This window comes from Pan troglodytes, chromosome 2 (assembly GCF_028858775.2).
Source record: "Pan troglodytes isolate AG18354 chromosome 2, NHGRI_mPanTro3-v2.0_pri, whole genome shotgun sequence".
Lineage (NCBI taxonomy): Eukaryota > Metazoa > Chordata > Mammalia > Primates > Hominidae > Pan > Pan troglodytes.
The window spans coordinates 116,071,913-116,086,553 of record NC_086015.1 but is presented as its reverse complement, the minus strand read 5'-3'; the positions used below and the strand labels follow the sequence as shown (position 1 = coordinate 116,086,553).

At 39.8% G+C, this 14,641-nt stretch overlaps 1 long non-coding RNA gene across 1 annotated transcript; it reads left to right on the top strand.

Annotated features, from left to right (window-relative positions):
- The first annotated feature begins 495 nt into the window (after positions 1 to 495).
- LOC104005683 (uncharacterized) lies at positions 496 to 13,058 on the top strand. Its single transcript, XR_679118.4, has 5 exons — positions 496 to 584; positions 7,587 to 7,803; positions 8,491 to 9,808; positions 10,684 to 10,830; positions 12,811 to 13,058. It is a non-coding gene; the product is annotated as an uncharacterized LOC104005683 (long non-coding RNA).
- The last annotated feature ends 1,583 nt before the right edge of the window (positions 13,059 to 14,641 follow it).

Here is a 14,641-nt window from a genome sequence, read left to right as displayed (position 1 = left end):
TGAAACAAGAGGGAATACCATGAGATAATTGGCTTAAGCCTGAATCCTGGACCAATCACTGACAATGGGGATGGGATAACCATGCTTGGATCGATAAGAAGCCACCCCCAAACTGGGAATAGGGTCAGCTTCCCCTAAGTAACAAGGACTACAAAGAAAAGGGGTAGTGGACACCTAAAAATATTTGGGATCTGTCTGGAAAAGATGGAAAAGGGAATAGATACTAGAGAAGCAATCAGTGGTTGACTATACTTAACGTTACAGAGCTTTCCATTTAAAGGTCTCTATCCCAGCTTACATGTAAACTTCTGCCACCCAATCTTTCCACATACAGTTGGAGAGCCTCTTCCCTATGACCCGTGGAAGAGTCCAGGGAGCCCCTCAGGCTTAAGGTGTTTTGGAATGTAGTGGCAAGGTGGCTCATAGAGTGCCACCACAAAGAGCATAACATTCTATGGCAAGAATGGTTGCTGTGCCCATCAGGCAGTCAATTTAGTGAAGTCATGATACAGATGGAGAAATAGTCCCCCTGAGGTCTTACGCACAGATTTTAAGATGATTCTCACTTACAAGAACACTGAGTGGTAAGTTGAGAAAACTATGATTCTCATGTTCAAGACTATTTTCCAATTGTTCACCCTATATTTCCTGTTCAATGCCCCTTTACCCACTTTCTCTGCCCCAACCTGTTTTCCCAGATAATTCTCCCCATCTAGTAACTCCCCTTTCCTTTTGCTCATTATCCCCAACTTTTAGTACTTTCCAGAGTGCCAGCTCTGGACCCTTTATCCTTCAGGCTCAAAGCCCTGTACTATTTTATTTTCTTTGGTGCAATTATCCTCCATAACTGAAATCCAGAACTTAAATCACTAACAACTAAAAGCTAACTTCTAAGGATGCTTAGTCATCATACACTTCCTAGAAGGGAATAAGAAATATTTACCTTCCCTCCTGGGTGTGGGGAGTGATGGGAACCAAGTGGGAGCAGAGAAAGTTCCCTCCCTCCTAGAATGGGTTTAATTACTCCTTCCCTTGCAAAGAAGCAAAGAGAAACAGAAAACAGGTAGTGATGTCACCATATCAAAACTGGTTAAAAACTCATATGCTGTTACCTTTATATTACCATATGCTGTGTCTTGTATGTTCAGAATAATTTCTTATAATTAAGGGAAGAAAATTATGATGCCCTTAGAGCTTCATGTGTGTTGGCTTCTGTTCGTCCTCTGTTTGATCATGTCCCAGTGGGCTGGTGGAAAGGTTCTGGTGAAAGTGATTTCTTTATAAATTTCTCTTTTATTATTACATTATCTGGGCCCTGGTCACCAAATCTCCCCAGCATCCTTGGCTTAGGTGGAATATTGTTACACTGAGCAGCTTGGATATTCTTGTAGTGTGGAAATGAAAAATGAATAAGAAAAATCAGTTGTGCTTTCATTAGAAAAATCCTTAGATACTACAATGTGCAAGTCAGAGGATTATGGGAATAAGTGATACCAGAAAAAAAACCCACCTTGCCCTCTGTTGAGCCAACTCTTGAAGCTTTAAGGACTGAAATATTTTTCTGGTGTGCATAGATAAAGACTTAAAGTTTCAGGTTTGCTTGTCTCTTATTAAAAGGAAGAAAAATATGTCTCTCCCTCCCACCTTTAACCACTTCATTTCAGACCGCAGAGCTTATTAATATTCAGTAATATGTCTAGGCTTAAACAGATAAAAATAGCCAAGCCTTTCATTTAGAAACAGACTTCTCTAAGCACAAGCTTATTTTCTCTATCCCTGCAAGTATAACTGCCTGTCTCTGCAGATAGATCATCCGTCTCCTTCCAGTGACCAGCATGTGAAATGATGGTCACTGTCACTTATTTTGTTTCATGAAAGGCTGCCTGTTAGCACGTTTGTTTGTTTCTCTTTCAACCATACTTGAACCTGCACCCCCCCCCAAAATATTAAAATACGTTAAATATCTGTTAAATATCCCTTCTATCTGTTAAGGGGAAGATTATCCTTCAGTAAGAGGTGATCCTTGGTCACCCCCAATGTTAGCATTATCTGCACATTATAGAGCTGTGCTGTTTAATACAGCAGCTGCTAGTCATGTGAAGATTTTACATTTAAATTTATTAAAATAAAATAATTCAGTTTCTCAGTTGCACCAGCCACATTTCAAGGGCTTAGTAGTTGCATGTGGCTAGTGATTACTCCACTGGGCGGCACAAAGTATTTCAATTTTTTCAGAAAGTTCTATTAGACAGCACTGCTATAGAAGCTCAACTGAGTAAATATATCTGTTGACTAAAGAAAAAAAAATCAAGCTTTTAGAGAATTAAAGTTAATTTTATTCAGAAGTCTTACTGAGGACTATAGACTACCGTCTATAGCCCCAGGGCAGTTCTGTCAGACTGTTTCAGCACAATATTTTAGCCTACAGCTTATGTACATGTGGTAGGGGTTCTGTACTTGCGAAATGACATAAAACTTGCTCTGAAGTTATATTAAAGCAGAATCACCTCGAAGTTTGGGTGTAAAAAGACATCTGGTTGTAGATTACAGAAGCATAATCACTAACTCTGTCAGACATTATCTTATGTCCAGGAAAAGGCAAGGACGAGGTTCATTTATCTTTTACGAAATGTAGTGACTCAGGCCAAAGACGTGAGGTGGGAGGGAGGTGTGTGCTCTCCGTGTTTTGTCTTCAAAACATCTTTCAAAAGAGCTGCATATCATCATAGAGTCAGAGGCTCTGTGAAATTATAATAGCAAATGGAAATGGGCAAACATGGCTTCTTTGCTACTTTGTCTCATATAGTATATAGAAAGCCATTTCAAATTCCAAGTTGACTATGACTTATTTTTATGACAGTTCATGATTTTTAACTAACTATAAGTTTTGTGGGGTTTTTTTGTCAAATTGTTTTGTGGGGGGTTTTTTGTCAAATAGTTCATGTTTTTAGTTTCTTTTTTCTTTTTTTGAGACAGAGTCTCATTCTGTCACCCCTGCTGATGTGCAGTGGCGCCGCCTCAGCTCACTGCAACTTCTGCCTCCCAGGTTCAAGCGATTCTCATGCCTCAGTCTCCCAAGTAGCTGGGACTACAGGCGCCCGCCACCATGCCTGGCTAATTTTTGTATTTTTAGTAGAGACGGGGTATCACTATGTTGGCCAGGCTGGTCTCAACTCCTGACCTCAAGTGATCCACCCACCTCAGCCTCCCAAAGTGCTGGGATTACAGGCATAAGCCATGGTGCCTGGCCTCATGTCTTTCAATCTGAAAAAATAAAAAACCAAAAAAACAAAAAACAAAAAAAAACCTCTTGGATGCACCACTAGAGAGTAATAATCCAAAAATCAGGCAGTCCTTGGTCTAGTTCAGATGTCACCACCACCAGCTGTATGTCTCCCTTAACCTCTGAGTGTAGATTCTTTCCTATAAAATGGAGACAGTGATGTTGCCTGCCCTGCTGTTTCATCATCAATAAGCAGGGATTGTGTCTTATGTCTTATTTATCTTTGTAACCATGAAGCTTAAAACAGTGAGTGGTACACAGCTGGTGCTCAATAAATGTTAATTAAGCTAAACAATGAAATAATTTACATGGCTCCCCTTCATTCCATCAACGTGTTCTTTGATATATAACTAGGTCGAGGGACTTTATCTGCTAAAATTTGAGGGAAGGTGCTGATGGCAACATAAAACTTAGGTAGAAGAAAATGTGTCTAAAAAGGATGTTTAGAAAGTTTTAAGGAAATTACAACAAAGATCTAGTAAATTCTTGAAAGCTTTCTGAGTCAGAGTGATGCGATTTAACTGTTACCCTTGGTTGCACCTGGCTTCAAAGCAAGAGTGACTGGGCCTAGTTGTATACAGATTATAGTTATATGAGAGATTAAAAATAGAACATGTAAATTAGTTTCTTAGTACCATTTAAATGATAAAGCATCTTTTTCTCTTTTACCTTCTGTTCCCCACAAGCCTCACTACCTCCAAGTCTATATGATAGCCATAGTTTTGAGAGGGTTTAGAGAGAACACAATAACTTCTTGCCCAGTAGATACCAGCATTTTTTCACAGGTATTATGTATATGAAGCCACAGTTTTAAAATCAACACTCACAAGGCAAAGCATTGCAGACCACTGACCAATATGCATGTTTAAAAGTCAGATTTTTTCAAGCAGCTTCTAAATTACCAGGGAAACAAGCCAACCAGCCAGATGTGTGTGCAGTAGAATTCCAGCTGAGAGAAGCACAGAAGTCAGGCTGTACTGGCAGTTTGGAGGAAGGGTTGGGTTACTCTGGGAAGACATTCTGGAAAGAAGGACCAAATGTTCAAAACAGATTAGCACCCTGACAGATTGGGAACGGGTTGAAGGATCTTTTGGGCCAAAAGACTACGAGGTTTACATTGTTCTTTGCTTTTCTTTGTAAAGTCAGAGCCCAGATGTGCTGAGCTCCAGGGGTGAGCTGACCAAGCACATTGCCAGGTCTCAACTCTCTATTTACTTCACAAGGAGATGAAAGTCAGCTCTCTGCAGCTCCTTAGCACAGAAGAGCTTGGTTCAGTGTTTTGCCATTCATTATATGCCACCTTTGCTTAGGTGGTTTCACATACATTCGTCTTCATTAGGTGATGCTTTGTGGGCCTACACTCATTTGCATGTTTTACAAGACTTCTATCATGTCATTGAAGTGGTAAAATGGCCCTGGCTGTCTCTTTTCCAATCTGGCTTCTATATCTTATCATCTTCTTTATTTAATGAAATGGGAGTGATGTACAGATGAGGAGGTCTGGGGAGGTATTCATTTTTCTGTCTGGTATTACTTTTATCTGTTATTGATCATATTCTCAAAATACACTTTAAGGATGGTGGAAAATATACTCTCCAAATGTTGATTTGATGCAGACCTAATTCTGCAAATTCAATAAATAACAAATTAATATTCCAAATGCTTTTCCTGACACTTTTGTTTTTTTAGGATAGTGATTCCAGATCTGAGTTCCTTTAGGATGTCAGAAGCTCTTTTGCAGACATCATGCAGCATTTCAAGTCTTCTCATTTCTATGCTAAAACATTATTATGTCCTTTGGCTCCTTAGGGTGCATGGGAGTCTGGATCCCTTTGGCCTAATGCCGGTCATGGTCATATAAGTGATTGGTCAGTCTCAAATCTTGGGCATTGTCCCATCCTCTCATCCACCCTTTTCCAAAACACCCACAAACACAGCTCATCCTGGGAGACTGTGTGGTCCAGGGAAAGAATACTGGACAGACAGGGAGTACAGAGGCCTGGGTTCTAGTTGCCAGCAACTAGCATAGGCAATTCTCTCCACCCCTCTGTTTTCTTCAACTGCAAAGTGATAAAGCTGGAACAGGTCATCGATAAGGCTCTGCCAGCTATTACATGGCTTAAATCCATGAAGCCTGGAGAATACTAAGGCAAAAACAATAGGGAGGGCAGAACTCATAAAGAGACTGCATCTTCTCATTGCAAATGTAAGAAAATTTGAAGCAGCAGACTTAGACTTCTCAGTTGGTACTTTTCATCTGGTTCAGAAAGAAATCAGAAAGTAAAAGATATAAGAAACACTTGCTTAAAACTGCTTCTTTTAATGTATTTCTTTTTTAAAAAAATTGCCCTAAGTGTTTCTCCAGAAATAAGAGATTTTTTCTTTCCCACATCTCTGATTCCAGGAAGTTTCTAAGTTCTCTGTGTTGCAGAACATTTGGTAAAGTATTTGACTTATTGTATGGGATGATGACTATGAGAGAGCTATTTTTGGATACTTTTATCTGAAAATCTTTATGCACTTTTTTTTTTTTTTTTTTTGGAGAAGGAGTCTTGCTCTGTCGCCCAGGCTGGAGTGCAGTGGCACAATCTCAGCTCACTGCAGGCTTTGCCTCCTGGGTTCACGCCATTCTCCTGCCTCAGCCTCCCAAGTAGCTGGGATTACAGGCACCCACTACCATGCCTGGCTAATTTTTTTGTATTTTTAGTAGAGATGAGGTTTCACCGTGTTAGCCAGGATGGTCTCGATCTCCTGACCTTGTGATCCGCCCACCTTGGCCTCCCAAAGTGCTGGGATTACAGGTGTGAGCCACCGCGTCCGGCCTATGCACTCTTAAATACAGTTTTTAAATGTGTGTGTGCATCCATGTCTTAGAATTCATACTGTATATCAAGAGGAAAATGGATTAATTTCTCAAAAAAGTAAAATTTCATAAATATATCTACTGTGCAAATTAGCAGCATATTCCTTAGTGTCTTCCCTAAGGTTCCTCACTGAGTTTCTGTGTCATATTGCTTCTCCTCCTGGTGTACTCTTTTCCCACTCCTTTGCCCCAACCACATACACACTAGGGTTTAGAGCAGCAGCTTCTAGCCCATTTTCGCAGTCTCTGGTCCTGGCAGAACACCTGTTGAATCTTTGGTCTTTATATCACAACCTTTTGTTCATTCATCTAATCCAAAGAATATTTTATATGCCAGACATTTTGCTAGATAGCGAAGATGTGTCATAAATAAAAGAGAAGAGCCCTGTTCAACCTCTCCACCCAATTGTGGGAGAAATTGACATTAAATAAATAATAGCTGATTATTTTGTTAAAATTATAATAGTGTTACATAGGAGAAGTCACTGTGTCTCAGGAGTGTAGAACGGGGAAACTAATTAGTCAGTGATTGTGTGAGAGGAGTGTTAGGGAAGACCCCTCAGAGGAAATGATATTTTCTTAGACTTTAAAAGAGGATGCAGAGTTGTCTAGTTGAAGATAAAGTGGGGTGATGCCTAATATATTGCTCAATAAATTTTTTTAATGAATTTGTAAACAAAACTTCCAGAAAGAATTATGGGTATTGATTATATGCTAATCATAGTAGTCAGCATGTATAAGAAGGTAAAAACTACATATATTTTAGGACCAGACAGCTCTTATTCATTCTGGCAGTGACATGGAAGTGAGAAAGGCCAGCTGACCTAAAGAGATCAAACTTTTGACCTTGCCCTCTTTAATCCAGGACCCTAAACCACTGTGGTAACTAGACAATTGTGATATTTGAATACTTTGAAAACCTTAAAAATGAAGAACATTGAGTCTTTCATGAAAATACTCCTGATCACACTGTTTGCATTACAAACTGAAATCCAGTGGAATAAACCCTGGTTGGCCTATGTGGTAAAACTATCATATTTTTCCTAATGACTGTGCAAACTCATTATAAAATCATAATTGTGAGGTTTCATACCCATCATGGGTCAAGATAGGTTAGTTTTGGCAAAATGCATCTTCTTGGCTTTAGAGACTGTGATCCATCTTTGTGGCATCAAAGAAGGGGAGCATAAGTGTTGACTGGCATCCCAAACTTTTCACCTCCCTTTGATGCCAAGCCAAGCCTAAGCTTTCATCAAAAGTACATAAATTCTTTTATATGGTGTAATTAGGAGTTTGTAGCATAATTTGCAACAGAGGTTGCTTTACTTGCATGCTTTTTCCCTTCCTGGATCTTTTTCCCTGACCTGAGAGAATGAAAATAAATCTCACATCATCTTCACCAATTTTCTCTTCATCCCACCTGGATGTGCTTCCTCTTAGGTTACCAACTGCCCAACAGATACGTCAACTGCAAGATGTTCTATCAAGCAATTCACTACTTCCTCCCTTCTCAATCTTCAGGCTCTGCATATGGAAATGAACATTTCATTATGACCCTATGACCTACAAATCTCCCTCTCTGTCACTCCTTATCATCTCTCCTAGGGAGGCAATCAAAATGAAATGATTTTAAGATTCTAGCACTCCCAACTCTAAGGTAAATAGCATCTGACATCTTCATTAAGTCCATATTCAGTTTTTAGGTCTTCTGGTTGAAAGAAGAATAATCTAGAAGGACAATTAATATTTAAAAAGGTATTTCCCCTATAACTTAATATTGTAGGTGGTAGTACTTTTTAGGACAGCACAGACTTGGTTTGGAAATCTCAAAATAACAAAAGGTGGTTTAATTTTCTTACCCCTATGTCAAGTTTTACCTGTTTTTTGTTTGTTTGTTTTAATTCTCTAAGTGGGGATAGAACATTTTGTGGTATGAAAAACTATGAAAGATCTTACCTCTGAAAAAAACTCCATTTGAATGAACCCTAATTTAATGGACAGGTGAAAGGTCAGCAACCTAGAAAATTGGAGTGTAGTCACAGAATTTACAACACCTTCTAACATTTCTGGGCCTAAATTTCACGTGTATCTAAAGTAGAAAGAATGGTCCCCAGCCCTTTCCAGAGTTTTAATGAAAGAGTCTATTGCTTTAAATTAAAGACACATCTGCTAGGTTCCTTTAACAGCATCAGAGTTGATGTTCAAACATATTATTTCAAAATTATTTTGCAAAATGTTGAGGTTATCTGTCTTTAAAGTGCTGTTGCAAAAGTATATTGTTGAATTTGTAACTCACAGCTAGAAAGCGATATAAATCTTACAATTTGCACTGAGATCTTTCTAGATGAAAATGATGCAGCAATCATGAACTCCTGTATTATCTGTCACTATCTCATAAGTCACATGATTTGAAGAGAAGATCATTCGGAGCAGTGGAAAAATGAAATCAAACATAGCTGCTACCTCAGATTGAAGAGATGTCCTCTCCGATTCTTTAAAGTATTTCCTGTTCTCCTACCCACCTCCTGTGTTGTTTGCAAGACTCAAAAAGATAAGTTTATAGTGAAATAAGAATCCTCCAACTTACATATTAGAGCTTCTGCAATTAAAGAAAAACAGAAATCAGGCTGGGCGCAGTGGCTCACGCCTGTAATCCCAGCACTTTGGGAGGCTGAGACAGGTGGATCACCTGAGGTCAGGAGTTTGAGACCAGCCTGGTCAACATGGCAAAACCCCATCTTTACTAAAAATACAAAAATCAGCTGGGTGTGGTGGTGGGTGGCTGTAATCCCAGCTACTCAGGAGGCTGAGGCAGGAGAATCCCTTGAACCCAGGAGGCAGATGTTGCAGTGAGCCGAGATGGCACCACTGCACTCCAGCCTGAGTGACAGAGTGATACTCTGTCTCAAAAAGAAAAAAAGAAAAAGAGAAATCTATGGGTGAAGACAAATGGAATGGCAATACCTTGGAGTAGCATTTACTAATTCAAACCATATAAACCATACTAAGGTTGTCAGCCCAGAGGGGAGTCCATCTGCTATGTAGATGAGAGAATGTGACCAGGAAAGTCAGGACACAAAGCCATGATTCTTTCAACTTTTTGGCACTTTAATAAAGGAATTGCATGTCCTGTCTTCTCCATGAACTCAGCAAAGCTACAACTAAGCTCCTCATCTTGAGAGTTCACCATGTGCCCACTTTGACCTATGGATGGGCCCCTTGGCACTCTACCTTTTCAGTGTCCTCAACTGCACAAGCTTCCTGGGCTGCACTGACTGCTGTACCCAGGCAATTTTTTGGGAGCTCCAATGTCTTGTCTAGCACATGACCTGAGGCTGTAGCATGTTCTTTCAAGTATTAGTGCTAAAGAGGTCCCATTCTACTTTCTCTGACTGATCAGGTCACTGTTTTCAGCTACCTGGCCCTTCTAAGTCAGGGTCACTAGAGTATCAGGAGGTTTGTAACTTCTTCATTGGTGTCTTGTGTTTTCCTGTCTTTGAACTTGAGGAAAGCTGGCCCTGGATGTTCACAACATCAACCAAGCAATGAAAACCACAGCACCCTACAGGAAATTCTGCATTTCTCTCAAAACATGCAAAACACAAAATTGGGTGGAACCACAGAAGGTTATGGATAACTCACTACAGTTTGGACTTTCAAAGGTAAATGTAATATCTGACTCATGGCTATCACTTCTGGGAGATTTTTCAGGAGAGATATCTATGTTTCTGAAAGTCTGTATGCTTGCCTTTATTTTTTCTAACTTACTATAAATTCTTGTCAGTTCTGGTCATTTTGGTTAAACTTGTTTCTACTGTTACTTGTTCATGCTGTCGACTAATAAAAAAGACAGTGTTTTTAAGACTGTGCTTCATGGAGCCCTACGGGCTTGAAAAAGCATTTCAGGAGCTATTTTGGGGCCAGGGAGAGGCTGAGTGAGTCAGGAACCAGATCATGCTGTTTCTGTCACCACATACAAACACACACACACACAAACACCCACACAGATACAATACCAAGTATAAAATCAGACACAAAGTCCAATAAAAATAATCCCTTGTATATACTATAAATAATATGTATTATATATATGCGTATATATACATATGTGTATGTATATATCTATATGTATACATGGTATATATACATATATACTATGAGGTTGTATATATACTATGCCTCACATAGTATATACACACATCTATAGTATATATGTATATATACTCTGTGTGTGTGTATATATATATTTGTTTTTAAACAATGAAACTCTACATAAAACTTTGGAGAAAAGAGTTCATTAATTAAAATGAGTTTGAAAATCTCTGGGTCAACTATCCAAAAATGTGTATATAGTTGAATACAATCCATGAAATCCTAAGTAATATACCAGTAGAGAATAGAATTTGCAAGATTACATTCCTTTTAATCAAGTTCTGTGTGCATTAGAAAGAATTTAGTACAGACAAAAAACCATGCTCATTCATTTAGACATTCATTCTGCTACTATTTACTGACACTTTTTTTGTATGTGTTCCAGGCCCTGGGAAAACTATCCTACTTTTGTGAGATACTATTGTTCTACCTGTAATGCAAGTGAACAGATCTTAATAAGGACAAATACAATTTTTTAAATGTTTACCATATTTTCTCATTTGTTCCTTTCGTCAAGCATTCAACCTGCCAGGTAATTATTATTATCTGCTTGCTTCAAATAAGGAAAGTAAACCTCAGAGAAATTAAGCAATTTTTTCATGGTCACTCATCCAGTAAATAGCCTTTCAACTCTTTCCTAACCCTCTCCAGTTTGTCAGCTTAGCTGTGGGAGCTCAGACAGGGCACACTCTCTCTGAGCTCAGCTGAATCACATATAAAATATATGTAATATCTTTCCTATCTTATATAGTTGCAAAACTTTAAAAGAGCTAATATGTGATAGTGCTTTTCAAGGCAAAAATCAAACCATATTATACTGGTACCAGGTGATGAATTATTTTTACTGGACTTTGTGCTTGATTTTTCTACCCTGGGCTTTGCTAATCAGAAGGTCAGAATCAATCATTATACAACTATGGATCAAAAGCAAGGCATGGGCAATTGAAAAGACCACAAGTTAGAACAATGCTTCTCAAAATATCTGGGATTAAAAACCAGCTAGTTCTTTTAAATTCCCAGTTCCTCATGGATGAATACACAAAATATAAACACCTCTTTTTTGTCATTAGCTTTAAGGGATTTAAAATTATTGCATTCTAAATGCAATTCTCAATTTCGGTATGAATCTTGTCATGAACTGATAAGAAACAGTTGTCAGTAGTCTGTGAACACACTTTCAACACTACTGGGTTAGGATATCCTCAAACTGGTTGAAGTTTGAATTTTCAAAATTTTTTACAGAGTTGTCCTTGAACCTACAAATATGAACCAAAAATCAGCCCCCAAAAAAAGAGAATGGGAGAAGAAAAAAGGTTCTTCACACTCTATATCAGGTTCCCTAGTCTAGAGAAATATAAAGGGGAAATTTTGTCCAAAAGCAGTCATTTCATGATTTATGTAATAGAGATGCTCCAACCAAGGACACCATAAAACCAATTTGCGTAAAGCAGGTTTTATGTATATCCATCAGAAAACTCCTCTAAATGCTTCAACTAAAATTGAGATGTAGTTGAAGGATTTTGCTTTCTCCTCTATAGAGTGAGAGGTTATATTAATATTCCTTCTAATATTTTGTGCTTTTGCATTGGAAGCTAACTCAGTGCCTGGGTATTAGAACAAACCAGCAGAATTTCTCTGGTAGGAACTTTCTGCCCAGAGACCTCTGTTCTATTGCTGTTCCCTTGCTGTTACTCACAACCGCGTGTAACAATCTCATACCTTAGTTCTCTTCTCTTTTCCTGATATTTAGAATGCCTAGTAGAGCCGCAAATGGCATGTCATATTTTGTCAGGAGATGGCATTGACTAATGTGTGCAGAAAACACCCCTGAGTTAGATACTTTGAGTCATGTACAATGAGCAGTTCAGTACTTAACACTTCACAAAGCTCAAAGCTGTTTACATGAAATGTATATTTTTGGCTTCTGGTAGTCTATGCTGCTATTACGGAAGGTTATAGTTAGCAGGTTTAAGAAATATATTTTTGGGCTTTCTAGAATGAATAATTTGAATGGTACCAGCAGCAATTCTTTGTGAGCTGAAGGCTTGATGCAGTCTCTTAGGACCTGTCCTTTTAGAAGTAAGAGCGGGTTCTTAGAGGCCACATCCTGCCTTTCAGATAGAGATATCAGCTTCTACCAGGAATAGTTCCTTTCATACTACACTTAAGTAGGCAGTGAGAATAATTAGCACGATTGAAACTACCTTTGCAAAATTATGACTGAGACAGCGAAAGAGATCTAACTTAACTGACTCCATCTTGCTTCTAACCTCCATGCTGTCTTTTTCATTCCTGGGCGTAGGACGAACTAACTTTGAGAGAAATTTAGTTTATAGTTTAAAAAAAAAGATGGTAACAGCCCTTTCCCAAAGCAGACCTCCTTCTTGCCTGGGGACTAGACCAATATTAGCCAGAAGGTTAGAAATTACGGTTTAGGAGTCTTGCAGCTGGAGGCTATAAGAATCTGACTCCCTAAACTGCTCCTAAGATCAGTGCTTGAGATACTTTGCAGACCCTGCACTTGATGGATCAGCTGGCACCACTCAAATCAATAAACTGGCTCATCTGATCTTGTGGCACCCACCCAAGAACTGACTCAGCACAAGGAGACAGCTTCGACTCCCTGTGATTTCATCCCTGTCAACCAGCACTCCTGGCTCACTGGCTTCCCCCCACCCAACCAAGTTATCCTTAAAAACTCTGCTCCCTGAATGCTCAGGGAGTTTGATTTGAATAATAATAAAACTCCAGTCTCCTGCACAGCCGGCTCTATAAATTACTCTTTCTCTATTGCAATTCCCCTGTCTTGATGAATCGGCTCTGTCTAGGCACCGGGCAAGGTGAACCCCTTGGGTGGTTACACTAGCATTGGTTTTTGTTTGCCACTGCAGCATTAATTATGTGTTTTTTATGGCAATAGAAATTTTTTTTTACTGCCCTTCCTCAATGTTACATGAAGACATATTTCACAAGTAGGCCAAGTACAAAGTAGGAATAGAAGCTAGAATGGAATCATAGACCAGATTCTTACATAGATCACATCAGCCAGGCTGAGGCTCCATCTGTGTGCATGGCATGGCACGGCACAGCTGCGTTGGTTGCTTATAGCTAGCATCTGTTCTGATTGGTTGGTGCCTGTGCCTTTTCAGTTGCTCAGAGTTTTGAATACCAACCCTGAGTACACAGTTATCTCTGAAAGCTAAAATGGTGAAATATAACACATAATGAATGCAATGAGCCAGCTCTAGACACAACCAAGAGAATTCCCATAAATGGGAACCTGAGAAAGTATAAAAGCACTTAATTGAAGGTGTAAATGAAAGAAAGCAGGTTTGAAATGCAACCAAAACAAAGCCCACACATAGACAACTGTATTTATAAGTTGTTTCTAAATGGGAATGGAACAGTGTTTTTCCGGGAACCTAGGGAACAGTCTTTCTACGGCTACTTTTCTCATGTGAGAAAACAGATATTTAGCAGAAAACCAGAAAATGTTCATTTGCTTCGGTGAACTTTTATTCCAAGTTTCAATGAGGGACCCTGTGCAGCAGGCTTGGGACACGGAGACCTCCCTCTGCTGCCTTTAAAGAAGGTCATTTAAAAAAAAAATTCCGTTTTTTTTTTTGTTTGTTTTTTTAAAGACGGAGTCTCGCTCTGTCGCCAGGCTGGAGTGCAGTGGCCTGATCTCGGCTCACTGCAACCTCCGCCTCCCAGGTTCAAGAGATTCTCCTGCCCCAGCCTCCTGAGTACCTGGGACCACAGGCGCCTGCCACCACGCACAGCTAATTTTTGTATTTTTAGTAGAGATGGGGTTTGAGCATGCTGGCCAGGATGGCCCCGATCTCTTGACCTCGTGATCCGCCCGCCCCAGCCTCCCAAAGCGCTGGGATTATAGGCGTGAGCCACCGCCCTTCTAACTTTTCTATTGTACCACACTGATAGCAAGGAAGGGCGGTAGGAAAGCCTGCCAAGGAAAGGGAGGACCGGCCTGCATATTCTTAAGCGCTGTGGGACACTGTTCTCTAGACGTTTCCCATCCCATTGCTCTCTCAGGGAGGGATGAGCCACGGCCAGGAGCAGCTCCTGGTCATCTACTGTACCACGTGTGCAGAGGGAAGACACACTCCCAGAGAAGAAAATGCTGGGAAAAAGAGACCACAGCCTTTGTATGGTGGCTCAATGTAAGTCCTTCTTGACATGTCCAGGTGTACAGCTCCTCTTTGGGGTTGGAGCGCTTTGCTTTTCAGGGTGTAGATTGGGGTCTGGGGAAGTGGTGAAGTGGAGTGAAACTGGAGGCCTGGAGCTCCCCCTAGAGGCCAAATGTATTTTACCCTGACTCAAGA